Genomic DNA, 12,946 nt, shown 5'->3' with positions numbered 1-12,946 from the left:
ATCTCTAGGTGAAACATGGAAATCTAGAGTTATAAACTCAGCTCAATCTCTGTTGTTTAGTGTGTGTCTTTAACATCCGTTTTGTCGGTTGGCTTATATTCACTATTAACATATATATATAGTTGGCTTATATTATCTAATGGTATTTCACACAGATTCCTTCTATGAAGGGATAAAAATGCCTACTTACAAATGATTGACATCTGATAAATTAGTGCTTTTCCAAATACTGTCACAACTCTACTTGTTAAAATTGAACCAGACCTCTGGGAAGGAAGACAGCAGTTGAATACTTACTTGAATGAAATGTTCTAAGACAGAATAATTTCAATAAAAAGTAAATGGATATTTCATGTTTACTTTTTCAATCGCATCTTCGTTATTTTTACAGGGTTGGGGGCAGCAGCATGTGGAGGCCTGAGGATTACTCGACAGAGCCAGCTCTCTTGCCCCACCACGTGGATCTCAGGAAGCAGGCTGTCCGATTGGCAGCCAACACCTACCCTACAGAGGCATCTCAGCCTGCCTGGTGTTTCTTCTTGAGACTTGCTGCGTCACACAGTCACAAAAATGGAGATGCCAGGGAATGCTGCAGAGTCAGCACTAATATGAGAGGCGCGTCTCGGGATACCTGAAAAACAGAATGAGGGGCTATGGCATCTCCTAGCCAAGTTCATGACGTCAAGATGGGAGAGCTGTCTGCCCTTCTGCATCTGAGCAGTTACATCTCCTGTTTCTCCTAAAATGGCTCACAGTAGTTTACAACCATCTATCCCCAGATACAAAATGTAGAGGAACTATGAACTCTTGCTCAATGGGCACCATTCTCAATAATCATCACTAATTCATAGCTAAGATGTAAACCAGATTTTAAAAAAGAAAAACTGTGCAGAGTCTATCTGCACACATTCAAGTGTGTGTGTGTGTGCGTGTGCGCCGTTCACTTCTGCCCTCAGTTTCTCTAGTGTCATCCAGTCACAATATATGGATACTGTTCCCACTTTCTTTTTTTGTTTGTTTGTTTGTTTCGTTTTTTCGAGACAGGGTTTCTCTGTATAGCCCTGGCTGTCCTGGAACTCACTCTGTAGACCAGGCTGGCCTCGAACTCAGAAATCCACCTGCCTCTGCCTCCCAAGTGCTGGGATTACAGGCATGCGCCACCACTGCCTGGCCTGTTCCCACTTTCTTGTGTGTCCCTTTCAGGAAGGTCATGCAGTGTTTCTTCGGGTGTAGATTTGGTGATTCCTCTGTTCCTGGGATTCCGAGTAGTTTTGTACCCAACTCTGAAAGGGCATGCTGAAGCTCTTGTGCTCCTAAAGCTGAGAACGAAAGAATGAAAAGGAAGCAAAATGAGAGGGGGTGGTGAGGGAGAGGGGGGAGAGGGAGAGAGGGGGGAGAGGGAAAGAGAGAGAGAGAGCTGGTGTTAGAAGGAACAGAGGACACCACTGAGGAGAAAAATACAGATGAAATCCATAAAAGAAAAAAACACCTCAGTAAATCCATGAGGATGTCTGGAAGAACGCCCTGCCCTCCCTCTTCAGGAATATAGCCAAGAACTTAGCAAGAACCCCCTTAAGGTTGGTGTTTTCTTTTTCTGTATAATTTGCTTCCAAGGAAAATTTCTCTTCCTGGGGGAAAAAGCTGCCATGAATCCTTTTACGCAGCTTTAGGGAGCTAAAGTATAAACGAATATCACAGCCGACCCGGAGGGAACTGACACGCAAAAAGCCCAAGACTTTAAACCGGACATTTGCACATGGCTGATCTACCGCCTCCTGCTCTGTGACTTCCACGAAGTCATTTACCTCTCTCCACTTCATTTTCCTAAATTCTAAACGTTGAGTGTCGAGGCCCCTCACCTGCTAACCGGTGGTAATTATCTTCTTAGCACTGTCAAATGCTTTCTTCCCTCCAATTCCATCTCAATATTTACTTGTGGATAATCTGTCTTGACTCCCAAAGGGCATAAGGCAGCTGCTATCAAAGGAAAACAAACTTAAAAAAAAAAAAACAAACAAATTCTGTGGAAAAGGAACAGTTAAGCTTGAGTTACAGGTCAAAGGGCCTGTTTGACGTTTCCAGCGTGTGGGGCAGGAATATGGATGGTAGGACATGGGGGAGGGGCAGGGGGAGCGGATGCAGGCTTTTGGATGGAATTGGTTTGGTTTTGTTTTTTTTTGACAGGATTTCACTCCTGCTCATCTAGTTCAGCTTCCCGGGTACTGTCATTACAGATCAGAACCTCCGTAGTTAGCAGAATTATGGTTTATTTATGGTTTATTTGTAATAAATATCTCTAGCCAAAAAAAAAAAAAAAGAAAAAAAGTCAATAGTCAATGGTAAATTATGCTCTGGGTAGGATATTTTTCCAATGAATATAGAAACATAATACATTTTTAAATTCTCGTGCATTTTCACCGGTGTCTGCGGGAGCACATGCCAGAGTTCTCAGAGATCAGAAGTAAACATGGCACCTCCCGAAGCTGCCATTACAGTTAGCTGAGAACTGTCTGACACGGGTGCTAGAACCCAAACTTGGATCGCCTTCAAGGTCAGCAAGCCCTCTTGACCACTGAGACATCCCTTTAGCCCAAACACCTAGGTTGCAGAATAATCTCACAGTGTAGTTTTAACCCTGCCTGTTTGCAGGTTCCTTTGATAACAAATACTAGAGGCAGAAAGAAGTGTTTACAGAAATGTGTACCGTCCTATAAACAAAGGCCACACCTTTACTTAGTAGGATACCATTGGCAAAGATTCAAGGAGTCTGTGACTCCACTCTGTTCCGCTGTAGTCTGTTTCTCAAGGTCTGTTCATTATTCTAACTGCCTTATTAGGGAGGGGGGAGCCACTGCCGCTAGTGTTACTGTGGAGACTCAGCTGAGGGTAGATGCAAGGCAAATGCTCCATCCACTACAGGGCTCCACCCGCAGCCCCTCGACCTACTACAATAACCGGAATTGAATCTCCATCTAAGCATGGGATCGACTGGAATCCACAGGCCTAACTTCTAGGTTGTCTTTTCTTCATTTCTTGGTTTTTATGAGGGTTTAGTTGGTTGGTTTGAGACAGAGTCTGACTGTATAGCCCTGCCTGACCTGAAACTAGCTCTGTGTAGACCAGGCAAGTTCTTGAAACTCTCTATGTAGATCAGGCTAGCCTTGATGTCACAGAGATCCACCCACCTCTGCTTTCTGAGTGCTGGGATGTGTGCCAGCATGCTCAATTTGGTTTTGTTTGTTTTGTTCTTGTGAACATAAGCTATCTGGGGGCCTCGGTCATCATAAGAACACGTCCCCAGGAATTTTCGAGAACCTTAATTGTATTCCACACTGCTATTCACCATCCACGACACTCCTTAGACTCTCTGGACATCAACTGCTGAGGTAGGTCTCTCTGCATTAAAGGTGTGTGCTGGGCGTGTTTCAGAAGTTCCCCTCTCCTCCGGGGGACCTGGCCCTTCAGGGCAATCCCACACGATTTTGGTTGTTTTGTCTCTCACTGAAATTTTCTTACAGATGGTGACTCTGACCTCATCCTTTTAAGAACATGGAGTCAGGGGTTCTCTCTTCTGAGGTAATTCCTTCCAGGAATGACAACATACACCCTTCTTGTGTTAGAGCAGCAACTCTTCTCAACATGTCAGTAGCCCCTTTGGGGGTTGAACCACCCTTTCACAGGGGTCCTGTAAGGCCATTGGAAAACACAGATTTTTACATCGCTGTTCATAACAGTAGCAACATTACAGTTCTGAAGCAGTAGCAAAAGTAATTTTATGGTTGGAGGTCACCATAACATGAGGAACCGTATCCAAGGGATGTAGCATGAGGAGGGTTTCGAACCACTGTACTAGAGAAATCTGTAAATGAGAACAGTCTTTTCTTTCAAGGTTCTTACAGTCTAATATGGAAAACAGGTAGGAAGTCAGCTGCGGCAGAATGCAATTAGTGATTAGTTGCTGTAATAAACTTTCCTTAGGACGCCATTGGACTTCAAAGGCAGGACCTTTCACATGCTTATGGCGTGGAAGATGACAAGAAGCTGACTTCAAAGTTGGATTGTAAAGAAATAAAGATTAACAAAATAAAGGAGAGACCTGGGCTATTCAAAGCCCAGGGAATCCCCCCCCCCCCAAAGAGAACCTGAAGAATTCAGTGAATTTCAAATGATTTATAGCAGGGATTTGGGACTGGTGAGTAGGTGGGGAAATTAAAGAGCCTCATGCATGGCTGTGTGTTTGTTTTCTTTGTCGTGTTGGTCACACTGGGTGAGTGGAGAAGACCATCTTCAAACTTTAGGTTGAAAGCACTTGAACTTTATTTGTTAGAAGACGGGCCGCCCATTGAAGCAGAAGTCGAATTATATAATAAACATTTATATTTAGATATGCAATGGATTTGAGGAAGGACTGTAAAAAGATAAGAGACCAGAGGTAGTTAGGGACTGAAGCAGTAATTCTCGGGGGAAAGCAGATCCTAGAAGAGCCATATCAAAAGTGGTGTGGGCTGTCAGAAAGTCAGCATCCTGAAAAGAGCTTTTCCTGAATGCTTGGGCATCCTGGGAGAGGCTTTCGGGTGGAGCCGTCAGCAGAGGCACTGGCGGGGGAAGCTTTAGTCCTTCTTGTCATAAGTGGGAAAAATAACAAGCTTCTTTCGGCAATGTCAGAGGGTAAGAAATTCTAGGGGAAGGAAAACATATTAAAAAGATTTAATCAAAAGATTCTAACCCAGCTTAATTTCCTTTACAGTTCCCAGTCTATGTGGAACAAATCCAATAGGAGCAAACCTGTGTTCCCTAAGAAAAACACTTGAGGTTTGGCTGTAGTGAAGGAGAGGGAGGGAGGATGGAGGGGTTATTCAGGGACTTGAAAGTAAAGGTGCTGTCTCCATTTCTCCGTTGATGTCATTTTCAGCCTCATTGTCAAATTCATCCCTGTATAGCGATGCATGAGCATGACTGCATACGTAGGGCAGGCCAGTTTTATAACAGGTAAAAAGGAAGCTATTCCCTAGGACATCTGCGTGTCCCCTGTCCGGAGCAAGGAACAAAGCCTTTCTTCCATCTGCCCCTCCCTACCCTACCCTATCAGAGGGTTTCAAATCCGCCATTTGCATTTCTGAAGAAATGGCACAGTAAGTCACATGAAGGTGTTAATGACCTATCAGACAGCCTTCATCCTGGGGTAGGGGACCCTAGGAAATACAGAGCAACCAGCAAAGGTCTCCTGAGAGAAGAGGGCACCCAGATTCCTAATGATGGGCTCCGGGGACTTAGCCAAATGCATTAAGACCTAGAGTTTGTCCAGTACACCATCTCCAGGATTTCTTTCTGTATTATTTTGACTTGGGAATCCAGAGTAGATTACAGGGAGATTTTTGACTTGTAGCTAAATGTAGGAACTGTTAACTGTCATACCTCGCAAACAAAACACCACCAAGACTCCTATCTCACACAAACACAGGAAGTGAGTGTCTTCAGGCTACAGACATACTAAGGAATTTCACACTGAAGTCTCTGAGGGATATGTTATTTTTTTAAAAGCACATTAGGAACCTGATAAGATGTGTTGGTGACATTCAGAGTTTCTGAGTATCCTTCAGCAGTGTTTGTGTGTATGTGTGTGTGTGTGTGTGTGTGTGTGTGGTGTAGTGTATGTACTTGTGGGTGTGTATATGTGAGTGTAGAGGTCAGCTGCTGCAAAGGAGCAGACATTTGTGAATATGCTTAAACAGGTCTGAGGATTAGGAAGGGGCTTTAACCTGTTGCCTGATGCGGCTATGTTCAAAATATTCAAGGTGAATTTGAGGGATGAAAGAAAATTTAAGTGAATAAAGTAAAAGACCTTCAGGATTGGAGAGATGGTTCAGTGGATATGAGCAACGGCTGGTCATGCAGAGCACCTGAGTTAAATTCCTAGCACGTACATGCTGGGACAATGGCTCACAACCGTCTATAACTCCAGTTCTAAGGGACCCAGTGTCCTTTCTGGCTTCCAAGGTCACCAGGCACACACATGGTATACAGGCATACATGCAGACAAAACACCCATTCATATAACAGTAAGGTGTTTATTTATTTATTCAACTGTTTTGCTTAGAGACAGGGTTCTGTTACGTACCTCTTGATCACCTGGAGTATAGATTAAGCTAAATAAAGTAAAAGACCTTCAGGGTTCGAGAGATGGTTCCGTGGATATGAGCAACGGCTGGTCATGCAGAGCACCTGAGTTAAATTCCTAGCACATACATGCTGGGACAATGGCTCACAACCGTCTATAACTCCAGTTCTAAGGGAGGCATATATGACAGAGATATGCCTCCGCCTCCTGCATGCTGCCGTTAAAGGTGTGGGCCACCTTGTCCATCAAATAATTTCTTAATTAAATACTAAATGCTTGTTAATAATTCAGTGGCTGCAGAATACGCTAATGGGCTGCATATAAAAAAAATCCTATCACCATCTGTACAGTTGGTATTATACAATTTATAAAATGCTTCATGTAGGAGTTCAGATATGAATTCAGGAAAATGATTAAGTCATACTATTGTCATTAATCCCCAAGATCCCAAGTAGCCTCTGACTTGTGCGTGTCATGTAGTTTCTTCTGGTCTTCAAAGTCATCTATCTGTGCAGTGCTTCAGCTGTAGCTCTTTCCAACTATGTGAATATTCTTTCTTTTTCATACTTTTATTAAAAGCATGATGTATGGGCAGGTGGTGGTGGGACACACCTTTAATTCCAGCACTTAGGACTCATAGGCAGGTGGATCTCCGAGGTTGAGGCCAGCCTGGTCTACAGAGAGAGAGCTCTAAGACAGCCAGGGCTACACAGAGAAACCCTGCCTCAGAAACAAGAACAAAGCATGATATATATTTATATGTTATGGTCAGGATTACAAAGTCCAGCCCCCAGTCTTGTCATCACTAATAGACCAAAATAATCTCCTTCCTACTTTACACAAGATAATTTAGAGTATCAGTAGTATTCTAGGCAGACTGGGTATCGTGAACCTGTGTAACCATTTAGTCTTCTTTACATTTGTTTGTTGTGTGCGTGACATATAAAAAAAAATTACAGGAGTTCTTTCTCTACTTCCGCGGTGTTTGTCCTGGAGATTGAATCAGGTGGTCAGGCTTGGGTGCCTTTGTTTGCTGACCCTTCCCCAGTTTATAAGCCTTTATACTGAACTTCCGGTTTGCAGGAACCGTGTGGAGGCAGAAGAACGAGTTGACTGACTTAATGAAGACGCCACTAGACAGATTCTGAATCTGTACATCCTGCAGAATATTTGGTCTCTTTCACAACTCCGTGTCAGGAGTGGGAGGCAGGCAATCTAGATGTAAAGAATGCCAAACGACCTCTCCTTTGCTACTCCAGTTGGTCTTCGGCCACTCATTCTCACCCGGGGCACAGCACGGAAAAAGCTCGCAGAAAATAGTGAGCAGCAGTCAGCGCTGACATCAGCACTGTCACTTGTGGGTCTCAACCGCCAGCGGTTCATTTTACACATGTGCTTTGTGATGGGTCTCAAGTCCAGACCTTTCCTGGGACAATGAGATGCTGGGTGCCCATGTGTTTGAAACCTAGAAAAGCAGTATTGCTCATGGCAAAAAAATGTTTGGTCAACAGGAAATAACTAGCAGATAAATCCCTTCTTGTTCCATCAAGGATGTCCCTCAAACGAAACATGCTCATCTGATCTGAAGATGGCCCCAGAGGAACAAGCAATCTGTCACCCTTGATAAAAGGAGTTTAAGAAGTTTAAGCCTTAGCACAAATAGAAAGGGTAACCTGGAGGGTGAGACCCCATGCACTGAAGGCTCTGAGTTATAAAAAGATAAACTCGTTTGCAAAAAAAGAAACACAAACAAAAAAATCTTTATCTAAACAAAGAGACCACAGGAATGATGTGCTTGGCACCTAAGAAAAAGGTTTTCCTGGTTCAACTATGCCAGCACTGGGAGGCAGCTACAGAGCCACTAACTAAACCCCGGGCCTGCAGCAGAACCTGCCATTACCCACTTGGCACTGGTTCTGAAACAGACAGGGTCTTTAAAGCTTTCAATAAGATTTTTAAGAAAAACCGAAGAAGCTAGGCTGTCTGCGTCAAGAGTCAAAGATTCCCTTGAAGGAGCCCCTGATCAGCCTCTGTGTAAAACTGCAAAGTGAGGCCTAACTTGTAAGGGGGACCCTGGAGTTTCTGAAGAGAGTGTGAACCAAGAAACGCTTCGGACATCAAGTGTGAGGGGATCTAAGCACTACAGGTAGCAGAGCCACAGGTGCAAGTTCATTAAACACATGCAGGATGATGTCATGCACCCGGTCTATTAAACACACACAGGATGATGTCATGCACCCGGTCTATTAAACACATGCAGGATGACATCATGCACCTGGTCCATTAAACACATGCAAGATGACATCAGGCACCCGGTCTATTAAACACACAGGATGACGTCATGCACCCAGTCCGTTAAGCACACAGGATGACGTCACACACCTCCGCTGCAAGACCTGTGTTCAGAATTCAGTGTTTGCCCTGCTGGTTAGCTCTCACTGTGGCCTAGTCTTCTACAGCTTAGCTTCTCTTCCTCCCTTTGAGAATGGGAACGTTTCAACAGAAAGAGTGTTTACTCTGTGCCATTGTGGAATGGGGGTGTGTAGCTTGTTTCCTGTTTTCACAGGGTATTGTGGTTAAGATTTTGCCTGGGGTTTTAGAAGAGACTTTGAACTTGGGGATTTTGAAGTTTGGTTACAGCTAAGACTATGTCATGACCACCCCCCCAACACACACACACACACACACACATGCTTTATTTTGATCTTAACTATGGGTATATGTATGTGTCTGTGCACATGTGCGTGCAGTTTTCCAGGGAGTCTAGAAGAGGGCATGGGATCCCCTGGACTGGAGTTGTAAGTGGCTGTGAGGTAGATGCTAGGAACTGAACTCAAGTACTGAGTCAGTACTTCTATTCTCTTGATAACTGAGCCAGCTCTCCAGCCCACGGGTTTTGCTTACAAAACAAAAGAAAGACAGACTAGAGACTGTCAAGCAGTAACCAGCCTGGTTGAGTATAATCAGGATTTCCTACCTAAAACTATAGCTTTTAAAAAAGATATTTATTTATTTATTTACTAATTTACTTATTTATTATGTATAGTGTTTTGCTTGCATGTATGCCTACATACCAGAAGAGGGCACCAGATCTCCTCACAGATGGTTATGAGCCACAATGTGGTTGCTTGGAATTGAACTCAGGACCTCTGGAAGTGCTGTTAGCCTCTGAGCCATATCTCCAGCCTCTAAAAAAATGTATCTGTTTAGCTTTCCAAGACTTCTTAGTAAGTCAATCCAGAGGTGACTAGAAAGTTAGTGAGATGGGAGCCAGCACCTAGTATGAGGTGTGAAACTTAATTTGTTTCTACTTAAATGTATGAAAGAAAAGCACTTTAACTTTTCTTCTCTTTAAATGTTTTCTTTGTCTTTTTTATGTGGATTGGTTCTTTGCCTGCCCAAGTAACAATGTTGGGTCCTGGAACTGGAATTACAGACACATTTGAGTTGCCATATGGGAGCTGGGGAATCGAACCCAGGGGCTTGGAAGAGAACCTAGTGGTTGCTCTTAACTACTGAGCCATCTCTCCAGCCCCTAACTTTTCTCCTCAAGGGAATGGCATAGGGCTGGAGAGATGGCTCAGCGGTTAGCAGCACTGACTGCTCTTCCAGAGGTCCTGAGTTCAATTCCCAGCAACCACATGGAGGCTCACAACCATCTCTAATGGGATGTGATGTCCTCTTCTGGTGGGTCTAAGACAGCTACAGTGTACTCTCATTCATGAAATAAATCTGAAAGAAAGAAAGAAAGAAAGAAAGAAAGAAAGAAAGAAAGAAAGAAAGAAAGAAAGGAAGGAAGGCATAATTGGAGAAGTTGAGAGAGCTTGCACAGAGCATCCGCTGTCCTGTGAAGCACACCGGTGTTACCGCACCTCAGACACTAGCTTTCATTCAAGTCTGGACAAAACTACATCTTTTTTGGGTGGGGGGGGGGATTTGGGTTTGGTTTTTTCGAGACAGTGTTTCTCTGTATAGCCCTGGCTGTCCTGGAACTCACTCTGTAGACCAGGCTGGCCTTGAACTCAGAAATCCACCTGCCTCTGCCTCCCAGAGTGCTGGAATTACAGGCATGTGCCACCACCGCCCAGCATGGACAAAACTAAATCTTAAGTAGAAAACATAACCTTCCTTTCTAAAAATAGCAACTCAGCAGCCACACGACAAAGAAGGAGGGAGTGGGAACAGGCCCTGGGGACACAGTGGCAGGTGCTCGGGCTCTACATTCTTTCTGCGACCAGATAGTGACTCTCGAGTTAGTTTCCAGACACTGGCCTTCAGGAGGAAAGAGAAGGAGTGAGCTACAGAGCAGACATTTTTCTTCGGATGGTGCTCCCTCTCTCTGCCAGGGATCTTTGGGAAACTAGAGTCTCCATCTCTGATCCTCCAAGACGGCAGGTGCCTGGGGTCAATCCAAGTTACAAAACGAATGAAACGTTTTGAGAACTTTTCAGAAATTAGGCTCGATGACCTTTTGACCTGTGGCTACTTCTGTGATCCTCTGTGATATGGAGATGATCAGGTATGAACTCTGACCTGGCAGATCTCAGACATCATAGATCTTCATATGTGAACAAGAACTCTTGGAGAAAGCAAAAAAGGCAGAGGAAAATCACCCGGTCATTTGGGTTCGCTCTCAACATTTTGGGTTTATTTTAATTATTTTACAATAATCAAGGTGTCATAACAAGATCTCTTTAAAAATACAGCGACTTAAACAGGAGAGGCATTTCACTGAATAGGCTAGAGACCCACAGTTCTGGGCTGGTAAGAAGGTTTCACCATACTCATCAGCCAGTTCTCGTCTCTGCGTCCAAGCTTGGTTTGTTTTTGCATCCTAGCCATGGCATAGGAAAGAACAAGTCAATGAAGGGTGTGATGGTTTGTTTGTATGTGCTCTGCCCAGGGAATGGCACTTTTAGAGGGTGTGGCCCCATCGGAGTAGGTGTGGCCTTTTGGAGTAGGCATGGCACTGTGGGTGTAGGCTTTTAGCCAGAGCAATACAAATGTGGTTATATACAGCCAAGCATTGGACCAAGCATGGGGACCCCAATGGGGAAGTTAGGGCAAGGACCATAGGAGCTGAAGGGGTTTGCAACCTCATAGGAAGAACAAGATCCCCCCCAGAGCTCCCAGGGACCAGACCACCAACCTAAGAGTACACATGGGGGACCCATGGCTCCAGCTGCACATGTAGCAGAGGATGGCCTTATTTGGCATCAATAGGAAGGGAGCCCCTTTGGTCCTGTGGAGGCTTGATGACCCAGGATAGGGGAACACTAGACAGGTGGGAATTAAATGAGAAATATAGAGTATTGGCAGAAATTACATGTAGATGATAAAAAATATTATTTTCTTTCATTTTCTGAAGACTCTGCAGTCTCTTCCCAGTCTTGGCCCATGTTCTCATCTGCTTCTGTGATTATGTAAACTCTCTTCGAGCCAGCCACAGTTGACCGGAGGATATCATAGGGAACAAAGGGCTACTTTCAGTCCTGTCCAGAGTCTTCCCAGGAGAGACCAGCCTTTGGCCTTAAGAGAGACGCAGATGATCCACGGAAAACTTACGCAAATAATAAGCAAGAGGAGCCTGTGACAGTGTCTGTGATCGATGATGACATACTCATTCGGATCTACATGTAATTTCTGCCAATTCTCTATAGTTCTCATTTAATTCCCACTACAACCCTGTAACTCAGATGATGTCTTAGTCAGGGTTTCTATTCTTTACAAACATCATGACCAGAAGCAAGTTTGGAAGGAAAGGTTTATTCAGCTCACACTTCCACATTGCTGTTCACCAAAGGAAGTCAGGACTGGAGCTCAAGCAGGTCAGGAAGCAGGAGCTGATGCAGAGGCCATGGAGGGATGTTCCTTACTGGCTTGCTTCCCCTGGCTTGATCAGCCTGCTCTCTTATAGAACCCAAGAGCACCAGCCCAGGGTGGCACCACCCACAAGGGGCCCTCCCCACTTGATCACTAATTGAGGACTTTTAGGAGAGTCTCCCTCACGGGGAAGCAGAGAAGTCAGATTTGAGAACCGCAGGAGAGACATCATCTAGCAATGTAGATGTATAGAGAAAACAACTCCACGGGAGGGCTGCCCAGAAGGAAACAGGGGAGCAGAGATAAAATATAGATTTAGAAAGTGTTAATTCAAGAATACCAGAGGGGAGTATGTGCTACCTACGGGGAGGTCAGGAAGTGCCCAGTCATTGAGCTAGAAAGGCATATGACAAATATCACTGCATATGTAAATCTTTCATTTGCTAATCCAGAGAGCTCTGAAGGGTGGCCAGAAGCAGGAGGGAGCTCAAAGTGGATTAACAATTCACTGCTACATTTAGGAAGCAGAAAATCACCACATTTGAAGCCCTACTTATTAAAGGAAAATTTTTGATGAAAGTCCTACTTTAAGAAGAAGATAAAAACCTAAAAAGTATTATGGGAAAACCTGAAGCTGGAAGATTTGTTCTACATAAATGCTATTTGAAAAGTAGCACTAAAAATAAGAATTTACTATTTATATACGGTTATTAATATACTCAAAGTTTCCTATCAAAACTAAAAGTATTCAAATGTTGAAAACGCAGGGCTGATAAATTCATTTTAATGATAAAAATTCATTTAAATTTATTTCACTCTGTTTTCTTCTCTAGTGCTATTTTAAGAAAAAAAAGCAGGGGTCTCAAGAGATAATGTAGCAGTTAAGAACATTTACTACTGTTGCAGAGGATCTAGGTTCAGTTGTCAGCACCCACAGGGCAGCTCTGTTAGAACCATCTGGAACTCTAGCTCCAGGCCATCTGACATCATCTCCAAGATGAGCAC

This window comes from Apodemus sylvaticus, chromosome 11, assembly GCF_947179515.1.
Source record: "Apodemus sylvaticus chromosome 11, mApoSyl1.1, whole genome shotgun sequence".
Classification (NCBI taxonomy): Eukaryota; Metazoa; Chordata; class Mammalia; order Rodentia; family Muridae; genus Apodemus; species Apodemus sylvaticus.
This window is presented reverse-complemented; position numbering follows the sequence as displayed.